The sequence below is a fragment of the Centruroides vittatus genome, unplaced genomic scaffold, assembly GCF_030686945.1.
Source record: "Centruroides vittatus isolate TY-2023 unplaced genomic scaffold, ASM3068694v2 scaffold_1152, whole genome shotgun sequence".
Lineage (NCBI taxonomy): Eukaryota > Metazoa > Arthropoda > Arachnida > Scorpiones > Buthidae > Centruroides > Centruroides vittatus.
In genome coordinates this window covers 1002056-1024811 of record NW_027122670.1, presented here as the reverse complement: position 1 = coordinate 1024811, position 22756 = coordinate 1002056, and the positions used below count along the sequence as shown (strand labels likewise).

The 22756-nt window shown below is 33.9% G+C and overlaps 1 long non-coding RNA gene across 1 annotated transcript; it reads left to right on the top strand.

The window, feature by feature from the left end:
• Positions 1 to 371: 371 nt before the first annotated feature.
• LOC136986534 (uncharacterized) lies at positions 372 to 21455 on the top strand. Its single transcript, XR_010882491.1, has 3 exons — positions 372 to 435; positions 17332 to 18959; positions 21387 to 21455. It is a non-coding gene; the product is annotated as an uncharacterized lncRNA (long non-coding RNA).
• Positions 21456 to 22756: the final 1301 nt, after the last annotated feature.

The window sequence follows — 22756 nt, the reverse complement described above, 5'->3', positions numbered from 1 at the left end:
CTTTCGCAAATATAACTTTAAGAAGGAGTTGTAACAGTTGAGAAGTCATCGTTAAACACGTTCACGCATATAACTTATCGCTGCGGTGTAAATATACAGATATATCAATAAAGTGACCCAAAAATTTGTTTAAATTACACATGACGTCATGTTCGGGGCAGAGAACAGAGACTATCGTTAATGAACCATATATTTCGAAGAATAGAAAACGCTCTTTAGCATAAAATTTATCTCTGGTGAATAGGCCTATATGTAAATTTCGAAAACTTTTTATAAATATTTAAAAGTATTTTAATACTTTATATATTTTTGAATATACAAAAATCATAATTTTAGATATATAAATTTGATTATATTTTCGAACCAATTTGACATCATCATCCGAACGGCGATTAATTTTCGAGTTGACAATTTTAAATACGAAAGAGCTTTAATGTAAGTTGTAAATTGAAATTTAAAATATTTTTTATTATAAAGGAATAAAATCATTACGATTTAATTTCAATACATGTGATATATAAGATTATTATAGCAAGTAATAGAAATATAAAAATGTATCTTCGAAGTTCCAAAGTTCGAATAATAAAAACAAAAAAGCAAGTTCTGAGATCATAATTAACATAAAGTGGTATGTTGTAGTGCATTAAGAGGCTCATTATTCACATTTTAAAACGATAAACGAAGCGAAAAATATAAATTTGAATTGTAGGATAGAATTCATTTTGAATGTGATTCGAATCTAGCCTATGCCTTTCTGGTGGAAGCGTATAACTGATTTATAGTAACTAGAAAAATAATTCATACATTAATAACCTCACACAAAAAACCAAAAACGGTGCGTTATCACATATAATTACGATTTTCACAAACGTTTTCGAACATAAAAGTTCTTCATCAGGTGAAAAAACGGACAACTTATAAAAAACGTTCGATGGAACAGATTTTCGAAAGAGCCGTGCGCAAGATTCGAAATGTTACTCGTGCGGATGTCGTCACCGCTGCGCATGGGCGGAAGTGGAAACTTTCCTGTAATGTCATCCGTCATATATGAGCATTTGCCATGAGACGGATAACGATAACTCCTCTTTGCTGTTAATACATTTTTTATCCCGGGCGGTTTTGTGTATGTGTACTGCCTCCATCCATCTCAAATGGTGTATAAGGGGTGTGGTGTGGACGATCCTGGCCTCGTCAAACTTTGGCTGAATATCCGGTTCCGTGGCGTAACGTGCCAAAGCGGTTGTACACCTACAATCCGTATTTAAAGAAGCTATATTTCGAGGTTGCCAAGAAGAAACAAGTCAGCATCACCTATAAAAGATGCCCGAATATATATCAGCTGCTACGGAATGCCAAAGATCCCCCCAACCAAGACAAGCTACCTGGAGTGTATGCCATCTCGCTGAAAGAACACAGGTGTGACGAAGACTTATGGTACATCGGCTCCACTAAAAGATCGCTAGTAGCGAGAATTAAAGAGCATAAAGCAGACAACAAGACAAAATTTAAAAATGCGCGCGCGTGTTTGTCTCGTTCCAAAAACGAAATGTAAACCTTTTTAGAATAAGTGGCTTTGTTCTTTCTGAATTATAAAGTTCAGATATTTCCTGAAGAAGATCGATTAAGAGACACAAAACGTTACAATAATAAGCGTTTACTGCATGATAAATGGTTGTGTATTGTGGCTATTTTATATAAATGTATAATTTCGTAGATGGTTAAATTGCAGTGGTGATCAGGGCATCAAACTATCGCTCTGGGAAATCCGGAATTAAATCCGGGCAAGTTATTCTCCAGAAATTTTTTCGGGATCTGTTCCCATATGTCGTGCCCCATTCTTTATTACTCTACCTACTCCATTGTGGACCTGGCCGAATCCATGCTCGATATAATTAAAAAGCTCCCTCAGTGGCCACAGGGCGGAAAGAATAAAAAAAAAAAAAAAATGAGAAAAGTATTTTAAAATTTACTTGAACGTGTGTAGTTGCCTTATGAGGATCTGGACTGAGATGAAAAATATTATTTTAACAATATATCCAAACAAAAGCGAATCTTGATCTTCGCGATTAATTAAAATTGAAAGAACTAAATTATAAAGGAAAAGGGAAAAACTAAAATTATTTTAATATTAAAACCACGAGGTAAAAAGGGAGAAAGATTAGTAAATTAAATTACTTATAAGGCAAGATGAACAATAAAGAAAATGTTAGTTAAAAGGTACAAGGTTCGTTCAACACCGAACGAAAGACGGTGTCGAATTGTGTTAATAAACAATCGTCATTCACCGGCCAACGTTTCCTACTCGAGAACTGGTTTTAAAATGCAACATCCTGTCAGCGATAGAAAACTATCCTCGTCGCCGGACTTTCCTCTTCTTTCGAAGACTACGCGCCGAAATATACAAGGACTTCAACCCTTCGTGACAATAGTACTTTTATTGTAAGTTAATTCTTTAATAAACAGAGGTTTTTTTAAAACTCTTTCTGCCCTGTGGGCACTAAGAGAACCTCTTATTATCAATTCCATTATGGGTTCTGGCCAGGCCCACAATGGGGCGGCCGAGTGGTGAGGAACGGGGCACGGCATATTTTTAGTATAGGAAATAAGAACCTTTTTTTTCTTAGAATTAAAAAACAAATGAAGATAAAAAGACCAATTTATAAAAACATGTTATATTAGAACAAAATGTGTGAAAACAGAACTGAATTTTTCAGACCGTTTTAAATCAAAGTCGGGTAAAAAATATCAGATAAATATAATTGGGTGTAATAAAATAAACAAGAAATAAAATAAAAATAAAAATTTAATTAGGTAAATTTCAAATTTTGTTGAAGCAAATTAAAAAAAAAAAAATAAATAAACAACGAGAAAAACCTGTCAGTGAGATACAAAATTTCTAAAGGCTGAGAAAGACTGAACTAATCTATTTAAAGTATATTTTGTAACAAAACGACGATGTCATCTAATTTTATATCAACGTTGTTTATAACGGCAATTTTTTCTACAGCGATTTTGCTAAATTGTTTCATAATAGGCCTGCAGTAACATATAAATGGACTATGTATGTTCATGCTGCTTTATTTCGAACGGTTTGTAGATATCTATCCTTTTCAAATGTTTCAGCCCAGGCAGTTCTATCACACGGTGTGGTAGTCACATACCACAAGGCCCTCTGTTCCCTCTATAAAGAGATAGAATTCTATGCTTACTACATCGGGCTAAGGACTGAAAAAATTGTAGGGTTTTAGAAGAACCCTACAATTTTCTCACTCCTTAAAAAGGAGAAGGACGCCGTCGAGAGAAAATAGTACCTCGGCCGAAACAACTTGAAAGATTAGAAATGTACAAAGCCTTCGAGAGATAGGCGGTAGTTAACTTCGAGGAGACAGACTATTTCGTCAGGCTGGAGAACGTATAAAAAGTTACAAGTGAAGGTTTCTTCTTCCATTTGTCAGACTAGTAATATTTGTCACGTCTTTCTTAATTATACACAACTAGCAGAGACCGAGATTAAAACAGTTCTCTTTATTTCGCCTATTTAAGAATGCATTTTGGATTGGTAATTTTCTAATCCCTATTCGGGCTCACGGCTTCAGTGTCTCCAACATAACGAACAAAAGGTTAGTTCGCCTTAATATACTTGTTAATCTTCTGCTCAGACTCAGCTTCTTAATGAATACAGTAGAAACATACAATACACCTTATCGCTGAGAACAAACAATATATTACCTAAAACTAACGTTTTCGGCCCAATTTATGGGCCATCTTCAGGTTACAGCTGTTCGATTCCGATACAAAATCGAACACATTCAAAATTAAACCAAAATAGAACATACGTTTAAATTAAACCAATAGAACAAGCATAGTACAAAATAATAAATAACAAAAATTAAAATAACACGAAAAATGTAAATGAAATTAAAATACAAATAAAATACTGTGACTGGCCGTCAATCTTAAGGAACCATTCGTTTTGCATTAACCCAGAAGCCTACTGAGTGACGGCAGACTCATTATCACGTGTGTTACGTCTTACTACGTATTTCCAGGATGACGGTAACACCGTCGCATCCTTATAATTTAAACATTTGCCAGCCAAACTCGCTCTGTAGATTTCACATTTCTCAGTTATGGACGACAGCGTTGGCGAGTGTACTTTTATGTAAAAGTACTCAGAGACTGTGTCGACATTAAAAGAATATAACATAAAAAGGCATTACGATACAAAACATGAACAACAATATAAAAACTCAACAGGACAACTCCGGATAGATAAGTTTAATCAAATGGAGAAAAACTTGGGAAACCAACAGGCTATTTTTAAAAATCAAGCTATTTTATCAAATACGGCAGTAAAGGCTAGTTTTGTTGTCAGTCAAATATTGGCAAAAAAATGAAACCCTTTGCGGATGGAGAGATGATAAAAGAATGTCTGACTGCTGTTGCAGAAATAGCATTTCCTGGTAAAATAAATATTATTTCAAACATTAGTTTATCAAGATTCACCATTGCAAGGAGAATTGAAGACTTGTCCGAGAACATAGCAACAACGCTTCGTGAACGCATTGCAAAATTCGAATACTGTTCTTTGGCACTTGATGAGAGTTGCGATATTAGCGATACAGCACAACTGGCTATATTTTTACGTGGTATTGACACCAAATTTAATATTACCGAAGAATTGTGTTCACTGATTCCAATGCAAGGGACTACAACCGGCAAAAACCTGTACGATGAACTAAATTCTGTGTTGGAAAATTTTTCAATTTCATTAGAAAAGATTATTGGTATATCGACAGATGGAGCACGAGCAATGTCAAGCATGGAGGTAGGAGTATCGGGAAGGCTATTTCAAGACATTAAGAGGGTCGCAGGAAGGGAAATATTCGTTAACCACTGCATAATTCACCAGGAAAATTTGTGTGCGAAAAGATTGAGTTTGCCAAATGTCACAGTACCAATAATTAAACTAATCAATTTTATAAAGTCGCGCGCGTTAAATCACCGTGAATTTAAAGAATTCCTGAAAGATTTAGAAACTGAATATGGCGACGTGGTTTTTAATACCGAAGTACGTTGGCTTAGTAGAAGTGCAATGCTAAAAAGAGTATACAACTTAAAAAGCGAAATACAATTGTTCTTGGATATGAAGTGATATGCCTTTCCTCATTTTGGTAATAAAGAATGGATGTGCGATTTTGGGTTTCTTATCGACATGACTCAGCATCTCAATGATCTTAATGTGGAACTTCAAGGCAAAGGACAGTTTATTCACAATTTGTATGATAAAATTCAGGGCTTTGAGCGCAAATTAAAATTGTGGAAACAGCATCTTTTGCAGAATAATGTGTCTCACTTTCCACATTTAAAAAAAAAAAAAAAAGTTACTACTTCTCAAAAATACGCACAATATATAGACATTTTAATCAACGAATTTCAATTACGATTCCAAATGTTCAAAGCTGAGAAGACAGCGGTTTCCATGAAAATGTTTTCCTCGCCATTTAATATCGATGTGGATACAGTTCCCGAAGACTTTCAAATGGAAGTGATTGACATGCAGAATAATACCGATTTAAAAAATGTATTTTTCTCAGTAAACATCGAAAATTTTTACAAATCTTATGTGAGCCCTGAGAAATTTCCGCTTTTGAAGAAAAATGCAAAGCAAATGATGTCTCTGTTCGGAAGTACGTATGTTTGCGAACAATTATTTTCAACCATGAAATTAATCAAAAATGACCACCGATCAAGACTGAGTGATGCACGATTAGAAAGCTGCGTACGTGTAGCTACCTCATCAATTCCGGCTGATATTGATCAGCTTGTATAGAAAAAACAGTGCCAAATTTCTCATTAAAAATTTCAAGTAAATTCGTTTTTCTGTTCTTTTCTTGTTTGTTTTTATTTTGCATTAAAATTTGTATATGAAATCTTTACTTTTTTTAAATTTTATATTTTTTTATTCTAATGTTTATTATAAATAAAGTTTTGTAAATTATTAATAAGTGTTACCTTATGTGCGGCCCGCCAAAAATTTTTAGATTTTAAATTGGCCCGTTGATTAAAAAAGGTTGCTAACCCCTGCTTTAAAGTGTAAATCTAATTTAAAAATTTCATTATGCATGATAAAGTGATCTATTCTCACTGCAGATCTCAGCATACTTGACTGAACAAGCATTACTAGTCACTGAAAATATCAAAGTTGAATATGTACTTCATTGAAAGGATTGACCTTGAGCCCACCATTGGGCAATTATAATTGCCAGCATAATCCTTCAATGTCAAAGGAGACCAGTTTGGGATTATAAGAAATTTATTTGGTTATCCCTAAGATCAGCCATCCACAGCAGGTACTCTATATCATTTCAATTGCACTCAGGACCTGTGAAGCGGGCCCAGAGTGCAGTTAATTGAATTATACTCCTCATACCATTCATCAAATGTAAAATCACAACACCACAAAGAAGTGCAGGTAGTTACATGCAAATTGCAAGACTGGTAGAGGTGAAAGAGATATACAAGTAGTATATATATGATAGACTCTGGGATAATTTTGTAAAAATTTAACATTTTATAACTTTTATCTTAGTACCTCTCTTGATTTCGCAGGAAAGACAGCGACCAGGAGCTAAAAATCGACGAATTTCGCAATAATCGATAAATCGAGCGTTTCTGAGATATTTTGTATCCCAAAAGCTCTCCTACCCATCAAAACCACACCCATTTTTGATGCCCCTTCGGTTATACTTTTCCTCGTGATTTAAACGAAAGTTTTTGAAATATTTTAATATTTTCTAACTGTTTTTCTATATATAAGAAAACTAATATTTTTTTAATATAAGGATCTAATAATTTAAGAATTAAAATGACATTTACACAAATAACATTTAAAATCGGGAATGCTTTAAATGAAATATACTTTGGGCAAGACTAAAGATATCGTGAATGGTTGCAAAGCTTCGAAAAACAATTCTTAGATTCCAAAAAATATTAATTAAATAAAGCGATCAATAATTAAGACCCATCTGACGGCAAAAATATTTTAATACTTCGTCTAATATAACCTTAATCTTTCCAGTTAATTTCTTTCACATTTGTTCTAACGTTTTCGGCCCACCCTGGGCCATCTTCAGGAATACAATGAATATTTTAATACTTTGACATCATTGTGGCGCCATCTGTTGACAAAAATATTAAATTGTAATTGTGATTAAATAAATTGACTGGTTTTTTATGTCTGGCGATTAGTTTTTTATGTTTGGTGATAAGATTTTTATGTGGCGATGTTTTTTTTAAATTGGAATAAAGAACAAGGCTCTCTTTCATTGGAATAAAGAACAAGGCTCTCTTTCATTGGAATAAAGAACAAGGCTTTCTTTCATTGGAATAAAGAACAAGGCTTTCTGTCATTGGAATAAAGAACAAGACATTCTTTCATTGGAATAAAGATCAAGACTCTCTTTTATTGAAATGTTCAGATGATGATTAAATAAACGGTTAGACGCAACGGATAAATTTATAATTGAACAAAGTTACAGATAGTTCGAGAAGGTAAGATATTGCTTTTTTCTCTTGGAAAAATTAGCGTTATTTTATGACTAAGATTGAGTTAGTAACTTTTTTTCTGAAGAAGTTTTAAATACTTTTTCCCCGATAATGTTGCAAGTGCGATTCCTGTTAAAATCCCACAAATAGGTGATCAAGAAAAAAAAATAATTTTTAAAACTGAAAATGGGGAGTGGATTACATTAAAAAAACAACGTAACTACCTTTTTTTCTATTTTAGTAAAAATTATTATTTTTTTAAATAAGATAATTGATTTAGTTAATAATTTCCAGAACATCCCGATCCTGATTGGATTCATAACGACATAAAAAATATTAATAATTATGGATCGTTTAATTCACATATTTATGCAGATTTGAAATCATGGGATCTTGTAAAATATGAAATAATAATCAATGAAAAAATTTTTTAAAAATTTATTAATCAAACTTATTATAGTGTTATACCCGTAACGATTTTAAGAAAAGAAAACGATTATATAATAGTTGATAAATTTGGTGATTTTATTGTATTATTTGGTGAAGGTGAGTATCTTTTTCAAATTTTGAATAATATTCTTTTTTAGTTTTCTTAAAACGACTTAATAACATTTTTTTTTCTTCCAGAATCCGAGATATAAAAAGAGTGAGTAAAATATTTCTTTTTTTCATACTTAGACTGATAAATTTAATACTAGTTTTTTTTTTAAGAGTTAATAAAACATTTTAAAAATAATCTTTTATTAAACTAGAGCTACATTGATTATATTTAATTTTTTTAAATTCAAAATAATATATTAAAATACAAAAATGATATTTAATATTTTTGTCAGCAGATGTATAGAAAAAAAAATTATATTTTGTCATAGAATCTGTAGTATAGAAGCGGTAAGTAAAATATTTCTGTTTTTTTTTTCCATACATAAACCGATAAATCTAACGCTAGTTTTTTTTCCAGATTCAATAAAATATCTTTTTTAAATTTTAAAAATAATCTTTTATTAAACTAGAGCTACATTGATTACATTTAATTTTTAAAATAGATTTATCAATAACAAAACATCTGTATATGCAAATTAATTTTTTAATTATGTAAATTATTATTATTTAATTGGAATTAAATTCTAACTATCATTTTAACTATAAATTAGATAATTTAACATAAACTTAGTGAATGTGAATAATCCAATTAATAATTATTTGGATCAGACAATATTTCATACCTCTAATGACATGCATAAAAAATTTGTGTCAAATTGAGGCAGACCGTTAGGCCGGATGGCCGAGCGGTCAAGGTGGTAGCCTACCGCTCTGGGGGACCCGGGTTCGATCCGAACGGGTCGAGAAATCCCCAGGAATTTTTCGGGGGGTGGTCCGTTCGGATAAGTCGGGCCCCGTCCCTCACCACCCGGTCGCCCCATTGTGGGCCTGGCCGAACCCATAATGGGCCTACTAAAAGAGGCCCTCTTAGTGCCCACAGGGCGGAAAGAGTTAAAAAAAAAAAAAAAAAAAAAAAAAAAAGAGGCAGACCGTTTAATCACGTAATTTCCGGTGTAATGTAAACAACTTCGTAATATTATTTATTTAAATTTAGCATAATTTATTAAAATAATAATAATAATAATATTATTATTATTATTAAAATAATTTTAAATTAAATAATAGTATGACAGCGTCATTGATAAATTTATATCAAAAGTGAGTAAAATAAAGACGACGTAATAAAATCTGATATATGGCAGTTTTAAAAGAGCGTTAATATTTTATAATTATTATTATATTTTTTAAAGATTTTATAAAATTTATTAATAATTTACAAAGTAAATTTGATATTTTAAAATACAAAATGTTACTTATTTTATTATATTTTATTTATATTTTGAATTTGCGTTGACATAAATTCTAGCGTACCTTGCGATTCAAGTTCTTAAAATCATAAAATGGAAGAATTATCAGTAAAAGAGTCTTATCTCTAAATATAGAAACTTATATATGTAAAACTACTTGAATAAGTTCTCAGTAATTTGGCACGAGTGTATAATTATTATTATTTTTTTTTAAATCAAATTCAACATATAGGTTTATAAATGTAAAGCTTAATTATTCGAATATTCGACTTGAAACAGAACATTTCTATTTACACTAAAACAAAATCGAAAACTTTTTTACTACTGTATTCAATAGTCACGGCCCTTGCCACCCGAAAAATTCCTGGAAATATTTCGACGCGTCCGGACTCGATTCCGGGTCCAGCACAGCGTAGACTGCTACCTCGACCGCTCGGTCATCCGGCTGTCGAACTGCTCGGCATTTGTGTCTATCAACCGTTCCGCGGGACCTGGTTTGGATCATTTTAAATTTTTAAAAAATCCTTAGCATTATCTGACAAAATGTGTTTGTCACATTCAGGCGGGTTTAAAACTGTTAGCCGCCGGCGTGCCAGAGATATTTGGCCGCCCCTGTCAATGATAATGGCCAGTAAATTCAAAATCTAAACCAACGAATGAAACCGTACTAATATGTTAAGAGGCGTCAAAAAATCCTTAAAAATATTTGATTTATATTTATTTTAATTCTATTCAAATCAAGCGGATAATACGAGACTTTGTTCAAAGTTATATTTAATGCGCAGCCATGAAATACAAGTTACAAATTAAAATGAAATTTGTCTTATTTAATATATAAATATAATACATACGTATGTGTATATAAAAATTTATTTAAATATGAATAGTTAAATTAATAACGTTAGTGCGCATCTCTTTGTTTACTTAAATTAAGCTGCAATTTAAAAAATTGTACACCTAAAATTTCGCACTGTCGTCCATCCGTTACTCTGTTCTTCTATAAAACGATTATTGATGCTAATGTGTAAAATTCTGTTTAATCCATGCAAGATGTGTAATTACCAGAGCCCCTTCGGCCGCCAATTTAAAGTGTTTTAATCTTTAAAATTGGCGTTTCCACTTCCCGGGACGAGGACCCAGGGGTTGGATTTTTGGGAAGCGAGTGTTCGGGTTGTTTCATTGTGTGGAATTACACAGAACGAGGCACTTGGCGTATAAGTGCGTGAGTGCGAAAATTCGAGTAAATGTTAAACGGTGTATGTCTTCCTGAACAGTGATGTTATGTCCGTGTGTGTGTATGTGTGTGTAATCGATGAACATCTTCGACATGTCTATAAACAGAAAAACAGTAAATTACAATACGGGAATAAGATGTGTTTAAAAATGAAACGAAAGAGTTCTTACCATCGGAGATTTTGGAAAATATTCACTTGTCCACTTGGTCCTCTTGGTGGTAAAGTTGGGGAGGAAATTTCTTCTCCCTCCCAAATGTTCCTAGAAAACACAAAGGCAGTGAGAAAACGAGAAGTTCAATCATTTATTACCTAAGATTAATATTATTACCTTTATCAGACAGTCTTTCTTCCCAAACAGTGTTATGAGAAGAGCGAAGGACCTGACCTAGCCTAGCCTAGCCTAACCGGAAGCTCAATCCTCATAACAGCTGTTTGGGAAAAAAGGTCGGCCGAATGTCGCGTCCAGTAAGTAGAAGTGTCAGGTCCGGGTGGTCACAATCGGGAGTCAAATTCGTTGTCGTCGGACTTGTCTCCCGAGTGTCACGTCACGTTCGGGAAACAGGTCCGTGGGTCACGACCGAGTAAGAGAAGTCACGTCCGGGAAAAGGTGTCGAGTCCGGTGAAAAGTGTCGAATCCGGTAAGAAAGTCGCATCCAGGTGAAGAAGAGGAAATCGAAGAGGATCACCGCCTAGGCCAAGGGAACCGCAGCCGTCCGCAGCAACGAAACCACGGACAGCACGGTCCCTCAACTTCGGCGGCTTTCTCCTCCGATTCCTCCCCGTTCTGACTTCGGCAAGGCGGTGGCGTCGCCGTCGCGGACGAACGGGCAGAACGCGACCAACCAGAAAATGTCAACTCGGACGAACTGTCATTTTCTACATCTGCCACAGCAAGGTCTGTGGCCGGATGACCCCCGAAGACCTTGGCCAAGCGCACTGGACTCAGGGTGTAGCGTCGCATGATCCCGACTCCGGGAGGATGTCACGCCACGCGCACTTGGGGAAGGTCTTCTTCACCCGCTGCCTCTCGCTCGTCGAGCCCCCGCTCCTCCAACGGCACGGAACGACAGACTCGTTCCGCGTCGTCCGAGGAACCCCTTCCCTCCGGCGCCACCGCCTGCCTCCGCCGGAACCGCCTCCAAAGCCGCACCAACGTCGTCATTCTGTAAAAAAAGAAAATTTGCAATTAGTCCGGTGAAAACAAAAGCTTAAATTAATAAATAAATAACGACTAACCAGTTACAAAGCTATACATCCACAAGAGCCGAATTATCAGGCTAGAGTTGGCTATAATAAATAAATAATAAGACAATTTGGAACTAGAGCTTGGCGTTAGGCGCCATCTCTTACTAAACTTAATAATTATAATTAAATTAAATAATTTTAATAATTTGGAACTGAAGGAAAAGAAATCGGCCCGAAGCGGGACTCGAACCCGCAACTTCTGCTATCCGTGCAGACACGTTACCTGTTACGCTACCCGGACTTTCTTTTCCTCCAGTTCCAAATTATTAAAATTATTTATTTAATTTAATTATAATTATTAAGTTTAATAAGAGATGGCGCCTAACGCCAAGCTCTAGTGCCAAATTGTCTTATTAATTAATAATTTATTATAGCCCGATAATTAACTCTAGCCCGATAATTCGGCTCTTGTGGATGTATAGCTTAAATTAATGCTTAAGTTCTTCCGAGAAAAGCAAAATGCTGACCGCAGCTGCCCTTTTTAAATCTAAATCCGAAAGCTAAATCCGATCCGAAATCTAAATCCGAAGCGCAAACGGCCGACCATCGAACGATGTGCCGAGATGTCTTCTGGGACCGATTCTCCAAGTAATATTAAATAAATTCTTACGTCTAGGGTCAATATGGACTAAGACTTACCTGAAAAATCTTTAATCCTCTCTGCAAAAGTCATCAAACCGCAAAAAACAGCACGCAATCGAAGAGCACAACAAAAGCACGTCTGACCACAACAAGAAACACAATCGAACTGCGAATCGTCATGCGTGACGAATTTCGAACAAACGTTAAAAGACGCGTCAACAATGTTCGAATTACGTAAAAATTCGAATTAAAAAATTCAATTTTATTTTTTTAAAATTAATTTATAATTTTTTTCTTTTTAAATTTTGCTTCAACCATTTTCTTGTGTTTGGAATTTGATAAATAAATTATCTTCTGCATTTACATGGTGCAGAATGGCCACCGTGGAGAGGTAAAAGACGATCTTTTGAAATTTTACGTCTCGAGGCTTGACCGTCTCCGAAAATTGCCCGAAATTCGTTTGAATACGTTTATAAATATCTTTTTCGTCCGTTTTCGGCCATCGGATGAAATCAATCAAATTCTTAGGATTTCGATTTATTTCGCCCAATATTATTTCGCTTTACGGAAAGATTCATCGGTCGTCGTCGGGTTGCGGGTTTCGCGTATTAATGCAACGTCAAACTGGATAAAGTTAATATTAAAAATACCGACAAATCTTTATAATGAACGAAATGAACGAAAATGAAGTCCGAAATAACGGGGAAACCGACACGGAGGAAAACAGACTGAGCCGGGGAGAAGCCACCATTCTTTCTCCTTGAATTCCTGGCTTTTTAAAGGATCTGTCCCCTAGATTCTTAATTCGATCGGTTAATCAATTTGACACTTCCGCTCGACTTGGTCCGCAAGAGTTGATCCAACTTTGAAACTTTTGCTCGCCATGATATTTTATTTTTTGACGGCTGAGAATTATTATTATTATTATTATTATTATTATTATTTTGCCTTCATTACTTACAACGCGACAATTTTGCTTTCGAAGGATTCTACATTTATTTTCAAATTTTGTCATGTCTACGAGAGTCAGAGTCAAAGCTGGATGTTTCCCATCGGCATTGCAATCCGTTAGTTCGCGTCGACCCGTGACCTCAGAAGACTGCAATTGGAAAAAATTGTAGACCTCTAAATTTCCATTGTCTGTCTTAATCTCGAGAACGGAGTTAGATGAAATCCGAGACCAGATATGGAAACCTTGAAAACGGAAGGACCAGTTAACTATATTTCCGATGCAAACCGGAAGTTACGTTTTTTCAATTCAAAACATCACCTCCTCGAAAGCATTTAATAGATGACCGGCACGACTCTATTGTTAAAGAAAAAGTATGATGTGCAGGGGCAAGCCACTACTAATTTGAGATGGAAAGCACATGTTTTAAATTAAATGATTTAAAAATATGATTAAAATTTGCATCCCCGGCATTGTGACGGCGTCACAATACTGTAAAAGATTGCTCGTAGTTGTAGTTTGTCTGTGAAAACTTTGGTTTCAACTGGTGAAAATATTTACAATGACAAACTACATTTTGTCGTGTTATGAACCACAATATTGAAGTTAAAATCCTTCTAAGAGGTAATAAGGAGTTGATAATTGTGAAAAATGGAAGAAGTGTTGCATTTTCCCATAAAAAATAAACAAGTGCAAGAGACTGATATGTAGAAACTACAATATTAAAATGTGTACAAATTGTGCACTATATCCATCATTGTGGATAACACAAGTATATTAATTAAGGCGAACTAACCTTTTGTTCGTTATTATAGGTTCTGGCCAGGCCTACAATGGGGCGTCCGGGTGGTGAGTAACAGGGCTAGACATATTTTTAGTAAAGGAAATAAGAACATTTTTTTCCTTAGAATTAAAAAAAATGAAGATAAAAAGACAAATTTATAAAAACATATTATATTAGAACAAAATGTGTGAAAACAGAACTGAATTTTTCAGACCGTTTTAAATCAAAGTCGGGTAAAAAATATCAGATAAATATAATTGGGTGTAATAAAATAAACAAGAAATAAGATAAAAATAAAAATTTAATTGGGTACATTTCAAATTTTGTTGAAGCAGATTAAAAAAAAAAAAAAAAAAAAAAACAACGAGAAAAACCTGTCAGTGAGATAGAAAATTTCTAAAGGCTGAACTAATCTATTTAAATTTGAAAATCGAATGTTCTAATTCTAAAATTGTAAACAGCCATTTTTGAAATTTTCATTTCTAACATTCGATTATACTCGTAATTGGAAGTTAAATAAGTAAGTAAAAGTACTTTTAAGTTTTAATTTAATTGGGCTGCAATTTTCAAATGGTTTTCCTATAAATTCCCACTGTCGGAGGTTTGATTATGTGCCTGCCTGTCCTTCCTTAATCTCAAGAATGGAGTTAGACAGATTAAAGTTGAGACGAGATATGGAAAGCTAAGCGGCATTAGGTCCCGATTAACTATATACGAACTTCTGGTCTGGTTTGGAAGTCGCCTGATTTCAACTTTAAAAATTATTTTCAAAACAGAGTTAGATAGATGACCGGTATGACTGTTGTTATCAGGAAAAGTATGACGTATGATAAAATAATATGATTAAAAATTGCAGCCCGACATTGTGACGATGTCACATTAAGTTTTGCTCTTTAATCTTTGTCGTTGTTTTTATAATGTATTACTTTGCTTTAATCCGTTTAACCAAAAATTTTAATTTTGTTATCAGTTAAATACAAGTATACAGTATTATGAAACAGTCTTCAAAGACAACTGAAAATTTCTATTTTTACAAAAAGTCAGATGGTGTTTCATGAAATATTTAATTTACTTATAAGAAATTTTCGATGATCTTACAAATCTAATCTGGAAGATCGATAATGATAAGAAACTACCATAAACTTTTCTTAATTTGAATTTCATGGCAAATTTTTAACATATCAGATGTTCGAATTATTAGAAACTAGCCGGTAAGCCAGGCGTTGCCCGGGAAAAAATAAGAACAGACATTAAGATTATTAGATTATTTAGTATACTTTAGTTCGACTAAAGATACTGGCCTTAAAATTTTGAATTAATTAACATAATGCCAATATTTAATATCTATGTTTAGACAGCTGTATGCCGAGACAGAAGATGTAGACGTCAGACTACCGCTCTGGGAAGTCAGGATCGTTTCTGGGCGTTCGAAAATTCACACGAATTACTTTCCCGGCTGTTATGTATACATGACAAGGGAACGTAAGGAATCGTATCAAATTTGACCGTCCGAGTTTTTTTTTTTTTTTTTTTTTTTTTTGCAAAACTGCACGTTTTGAGACGTCCTGAATCTAAAAAAGGTAAAAAAAATTCCGTGGATGTGTGCATGTGCAGTACGTGTGTGTGTGTGTGTGTGTGTGTGTGTGTGTGTGTGTGTGTGTGTGTGTGATGTTGGCGTCTATTTCGCTTAATATCTCAGGATGGGGTAATGATTAAGACACGAAATTTGGCATGGTTGCTTATATATGAGAGACATTGATGCTATTAAATTTTGTGGTTAAAGGTCGAGGGAGTGGGAAGATAGGTCGAGTGTCATATCTTGAGAAAATTGGGATTTAATGAAGATTTTATTCGTTATTAACGTTTACACTTTTTCATAAAACTCATTCCCAAAATTAAGCTTTTTGCCATTTTATAGTAATTGAAATTATAAAAAGTTTTTATAACAAAATTTCGTAACAGATGGCGCCACACACAATTTTATTTAGTTTGCTTAATAATATAAAAGTTATTTTTTAAAATAAAAACTGTAACAGTCGAGAAAGTTCCGCAACTTGTTGCTAAAGTTTTTTCATAGATGGTCAATCCCGGATATGTCGGGTCCCGTCTTTCACTACCCGATCGTCCCACCGTGGAACTGGCTAAATTTTTGACAAGTATGGTAGAAAACTGCTCTTAGTCATAGTTTTAAAAAGGAAAAAGAATAAGCGGCAGAAATAACAAAATACAGTTGAACCTCGCTTAACGAGCATCTATCATAACGAGTAATTCGCATAACGAGCAAAATAAAATTAAAAATGACTCGCTTAACAATTGACGTTTCGCATAACGAGTGACGAGGAGGGGAAATCTCGGATTGTGTGCATGCTCCATCAGTCTGTTTAGCACTCGTTTCGCTTGCATCTTAGTATCGCTTGTGATCACACATTTTTCCAAACTTGTGTTCAGACATATTACATGTAGACATCAACAACCATAGCCCGTTATATAACACACCAAACTATCCCAAATTCTTAGGCTATGTAAAGGCTATAATTAAATATTACAAATTATTGTATTTCGAATTTTTTTTCTCCTCTTCAAATCTAATTCGCATTTCAGGTTAATTCATTTCACGCTAGAAGAATAAATGATGATGATTCACGTTCTTTAACAATGTATGATATATTGTATCATGTTCTTTGAATGAACGTTATACATAAAATATTTGAGTAGTTTTTATCCGCATGGAACACATTGTCGTATTTTACATTAATTTAACGGGGGGAATGTTTCGCTTAACGAATGTTTCGCATTACGAGTAATATTCTGGAACGAATTATGCTCGTTAAGCGAGGTTCCACTATTTTCCAAATAAATCAATTTAGTAGGTTGATTTTTTTCAAAGCGGTTAATTCGTTTCTCTTTCTAAAATCTTCTAATAAATAAATCTAGTAATTAAGTAATATTACTCTGCAATATCTAATGATTAGTAATTTATGATCTCATAACTTAATATCGTTTGATATTTAAATTAATTATCAGGTTGGTTGCATATATTATTTGTTTAATAACGCGAATATAACGATACTTCTAAAAATTGACTATTTATTTCTATATATTTAAGACATATTTTATATATTGATATTATTAATATTTCAGATAATCAAAAATGCGGTTAAAATTTCAAATTACTTCATTAGATAACTATACTCGCACCGACGTTAGATGGACTTTACAGAATCTTCTCCAACAGTGGCATTTCTCTGTAATAGAATGGGTTGAAACGGAAAAAACTGAAAAAATTGATGACAAGCCTATATTTGACGAACGTTTAATTGAAACAGAGTGCAAAAGTAATCGTTTTTTCACCAATCTCTATTCTGAAATGGATATTTTGACAACAAATTGGTGTAGAGCGTATACAAAATGTTGGTTAATTGACATTAACAACTCTTAAATGTTTTCACCCAACTTGAATTGCTTGTCAAGAAAATATAATTTTGAAAATATTCAACTACGGAACTCTTTGCTCTCAAATGCTATATATAATTCACAGACATATTTAAAAGGATTGCTCTCTGCAAATTTTTATCATGACTTACGGATATTAGAAGTAAAACATAAAAGAAATATTTATGATGATAATTTATCAACAACAAAATATTCTTCCATAAGGAGAATTATTGTAAAAATAAACAGAGACTTTTCTTTACTCTTCTTAGATATTAAATATTCTCCTGTTGCTTACTCTAGGGAAAGAGTTTTAATCTTCGATACTGTCGACAAAGAAGTGCATGGAAAATCAACAGTTTTGATGTTACATATCGAAGATTTAGAATTTGCTAAACAAATAGTTAGCAGACTTCATTCGTGTAATAATGCGATGTCTATTCACCATGACTCCATACGATTAATTTCTAGAAGATATTTGCCACTACCCACTTTTAATTTGAGTAATTTCGATTGCATTTACAATTTATATGCCATACTTACTAGAAATTTTGTCTTACTAGAACAAACTAGAGAACATTGGAAAACTTTCATTAATCAGATAGAACAACAATGCAACGAAAATCCAATTTACTTAGAGAAAGCTTTGGAGTCTATATTAAATTTCCAAGAACGTGGTGTTACTATGCCCCTTTCCACATGCTATCGAATTGATGTATCGTTGGTATTGTGAAAAAGATGAAGTTTACGTAAACGATAACGAATATCCAACGCCTCCTAATACCAAACTGATTCGGAGAGTAGTTTTGACTCCGACAAGAACTGTTTTATCCTCCCGAATTTCAATTCAGTAACAGATTGTTGAGGAATTTTAATGAAAATTATGCATTCAGAGTTTCTTTTCGAGATGACGATGGTAGGAAGTTGAGTGCACCAGCAGCATACAGTGATGACACATTATTAGAATTCGCAGTTACCATGCCTATGACTGGAGGAATAAATATAGACGCAAGACATTACACACTTTTGGCAGGGTCAAATTGTCAAATTAGGGATCATGGTGTATGGATGTACAGTACGTGGAAGACGATAAAGGACATAATACTGATACCATACGAGCATGGATGGGGGATTTTTCGATAGGCAAGAGCATTTCCAACTACATGGCTCGTTTGGGACAACGCTTTCCACATACAGAAGATACAGTCAAGATTTCTTTAGATGATCGTTACATCATTACAGAGGATGATATTGAAGGTGGATTAAATCCTGTTACAGGAAAACCTTACTGCTTTTCAGATGGAATTGGCAAAATATCTAGACAATTAGCCGAGAACGTGAGTATCCACACGTATTATCTGCACTTACAAATTTACAAAATGTAAATTGCATCTATTATAAATAGTTTTTAGATTTGTTATATGTGAATATAATACAGAAGCGTCAAAATCCTCCCAAAGAACTCAGGAGACTATTTTAATTAAAGAACTGGAAAATGTTGCAAAGCACATTTAGTACGAAAAACTATATTTATTTGCATACTTATACGTTTACGTATATAATTATCTAAACAGCATAATTATTTTATCAATAATAGAAGTAAAAACATGCATTGGGAGGATTTTGGTGCAGACAAAAATTTATATCATATTTGTGGAAAAAGTTCATTTCAATTCTTGGCCTTTAAAACCTTCCTAATACGATCAGACATATAATTAATAATATTCCTGCAATTTTGCAATTCCATTTTGTTCCATTCATCCTGTACACGTTCCTCATAATTGGTGGACGCTTTCAGGCGGAGCTACATAGACAAGCGACGTTTAAGAAGGGATCAGATGTGTTCAATCGGATTGAGATCGGATTGAAGTGGCCACTGAAACAGGCTAATATTTTTATCCTAAAGCCATGACATTGTCCTCCTGGTGGGCAATGTCAATCCTGGATCATTATCTTGCTGATAAACGAAAGAGCTCCTATCAATATGGCAATAATCAACATATATTAAACAAATAATTGTCAAGTATCTCAATAACGCTATTCATTCTATTAGGTATAGAACATAACATTTCAGACCCAAAATAGGTAATACAACCCTACTCCATAAAACTACCACCATCAAAATTTAATGTTGTTTATACTTCTCGCTCAGTTACAGACTTTATCGATGTAGTCCATACTTATTTTCGCTCATCTGAACCAACTCTATTCAATTTGGTTTTATCTGACTATACAATCCTCTTCCAATCTAAAGTCCAGTCTTTATAGCGTTTGGGAAAATTAAGACGTTTCTGTTTATGTAATTTGGTAAATTTGGGCTCTTGCTTTCAAATTGTTACATTTTAGGCATCTGCGGATAGTTAAAGTACTCACTTCTATTCCTGAGCCACTCTTTATTTCTGAGGAAGTATCTCAACGTCCACTCGTTATCAAACGTCTGTTTTGGCACTAAACGTTTTCTTTCTGCTAGCTCTTAAATTTTCGTGATATTGTAGCTCACTATTTTTTATTCTAAATACACTCGAACGCCCAAACACCAGCTTCTAATGCTGTTTTCTCAACAGAAAAAAACTTTCTTCAGCAGGCCCACGATACGTAATTTCTCATCGGAAAGGTTGTCTTGTCTTGTCTGATAGTTAATATGGAGATTTCAGCCTATCGGAAAGCTTCTTCATGATGACGCCTATCAAGCAGCAGCATTTGCATATTTACACGCTAATATCGCGTTAATATGCACAAAATTACGTTGTTTAACATTGATGTTATAACAAATTAATTTATGCGTCAAAATCCTCCCAATGTAACAAGTAGAAATTATACACCATAGATATTTTTTAAATATGAAAATTATTTTAATTTTTTGCTGTTATGTGAATATTGTAATAATCCTACAGCTCATTTATTTCCTTCTCCTTTTACTTTCGCATATCTAATAGTTTTTACTATTTTTCTGTAGTACGTACAAATTTTGGGAAGATTTTGACGCTTACTGTATAATAATAATAAAGTCCATTATTTTATTTATTTTTATTTATTTTTCAAAAAGACACTGTGGCCAGATAGGCCTTTTACAAGTATCTTAAAACAAGACCAACAATTAAAACAAAAAAGTTAGTTGAAACAAAACAGGACGCAAGCTGAGAAGAAAAGAAATTTGCATTTTTTTTCAAATCCATTTAGACTAATTGAAAACAGTTATCACTGTGACTTAAAGTTTTTTTCCTTTTTTTACAGTGTTTTTGAAGATTTCATAACTTGATATGTTTCGTAAATTATTACACAGACTATTCCAATAGCAAATTAATTGGAAGATCGGTTAAACTAGAGGTAGATTTCCCCACTTCTAATTTGACGATTGGAAGATTATATCCACAAATCTTGCGAATATCTCGTGTTGATTTTCGACGTTCTCCTATGCCGAAAGTATGACATTAGTAAATATTAAAACGACAGATGTTTCAAACTATTATTTACTTCTGAAAGTCTGTATTCAAACAATAGCGAGGTTGCAGCCGAAGTTTATAACGCGAAAACGTGTACGTCGGACGTTCAGCGCCGCTTTCCTGTAAGCCTAGAAGTTTGACAATAGCGTTCGGAAAGTCAGTGGAAACATGCTCGACATTCCAAACGCCATTGTCAAACTTCTAGGCTTACAGAAAAGCGGCACTGAACCTCCGACGTACACGTTTTCGCGTCGAAAACTTCGGCCACAAACTCTCTAATAAATGGAATTTTAAATGTATTATAACATCTTATTCTTGTAGGTGAGCGAAACGTTGAGTTTGAGAAAAGTTCCGTGTGCTTTTCAAATCAGATATGCAAGTTATAAAGGAGACGGCCGGATGGCAGAGCGGTCAAGGTGGCAGCCTACCGCTCTGGGAGACCCGGGATCGAATCCGAGCGGGTGGAAAATCCCCAGGAATTTTTCGGGGGTGGTCCGTTCGGATATGTCGGGCCCCGTCCCTCACCACCCGGTCGCCCCATTGTGGGCCTGGCCGAACCATAATGGGCCTTCTAAAAGAGGCCCTCTTAGTGCCCACAGGGCGGAAAGAGTTAAAAAAAAAAAGTTATAAAGGAATGCTTATTGTCGATCTGACGTTGGGGGACGAAGGACTGAAGATTGTGTTTAGAAAGAGTATGAAAAAATTTGATAGTCCATCTAATCAACTTTATTATTACTTACGTGTTGTTGTTGTTGTTGTTGTTCTAGTCAATTCTATTACTACAGAACGATGGTTGTTTGTTTCACCAGAGTTCATAATATTTTTAATAATTATATGGACAATATACCAAAAATATTCATTGTTATTAAGCTTCGACATTCCTAAACCTCAATTGGGTTTATATATACACAATATTTTCGAATTGTTATACAGTTATAACGTGTTCCTAGTTTTAAAAAAGCGTTTCTACAAAGGAAACATTTTGTATCTTTCATTTATTACAAATAGAAAAATATTTTAAACGTTAAACGTTATCTTTTTATAATTTTTTTTTTTAATGAAAATTTACAAGTAAACTAGATTTTCGTACCGGGATATTATTCCTCCTGGAGGATGTATTTCGAGGAACTATGTCACAGGACACAGGTCATCTTATGCTCCACCGTGTGTAGTTTGTGTGTGTATCGTCATTTGGAAACTATTCTGTGTTACAAGCGGAAATCTTCGAGCTATATTTTAACGTATTTTGTTAAATATTTTACGTATTTATACGTGCTTGTTAAAGGTTCGAGTTATATTAATTTTACTTTTTTAAGTCAATTACTTTTAACACAACAAACTTTATTAATATGGTTAGACCGACAATTATTTAAGATTTATTTTTATCGGATTCATACACTTCACTACTATGTACAATACTGTACAGTACCTCATCAGACATACTTCTGAATCTAACACTCTCTTATAGAAATAATAGTATTCGTGACATTCCGTAATCTCCAGAAACTTCAGAAGATTTTTATAACGGCCATTTTATCCTCTCTTTCACATGTAAAATCCGGGGCAATGCATTAACATTACTCGCAAGCCACTTTTTGCCCGTGCCACCAGTGCTTGAATGGGTACAACTACTGAACATTGCTAGTTGGTCGTGGGTTCGGGATGGTTACCTAGAAGTTTCGGGTTTTATT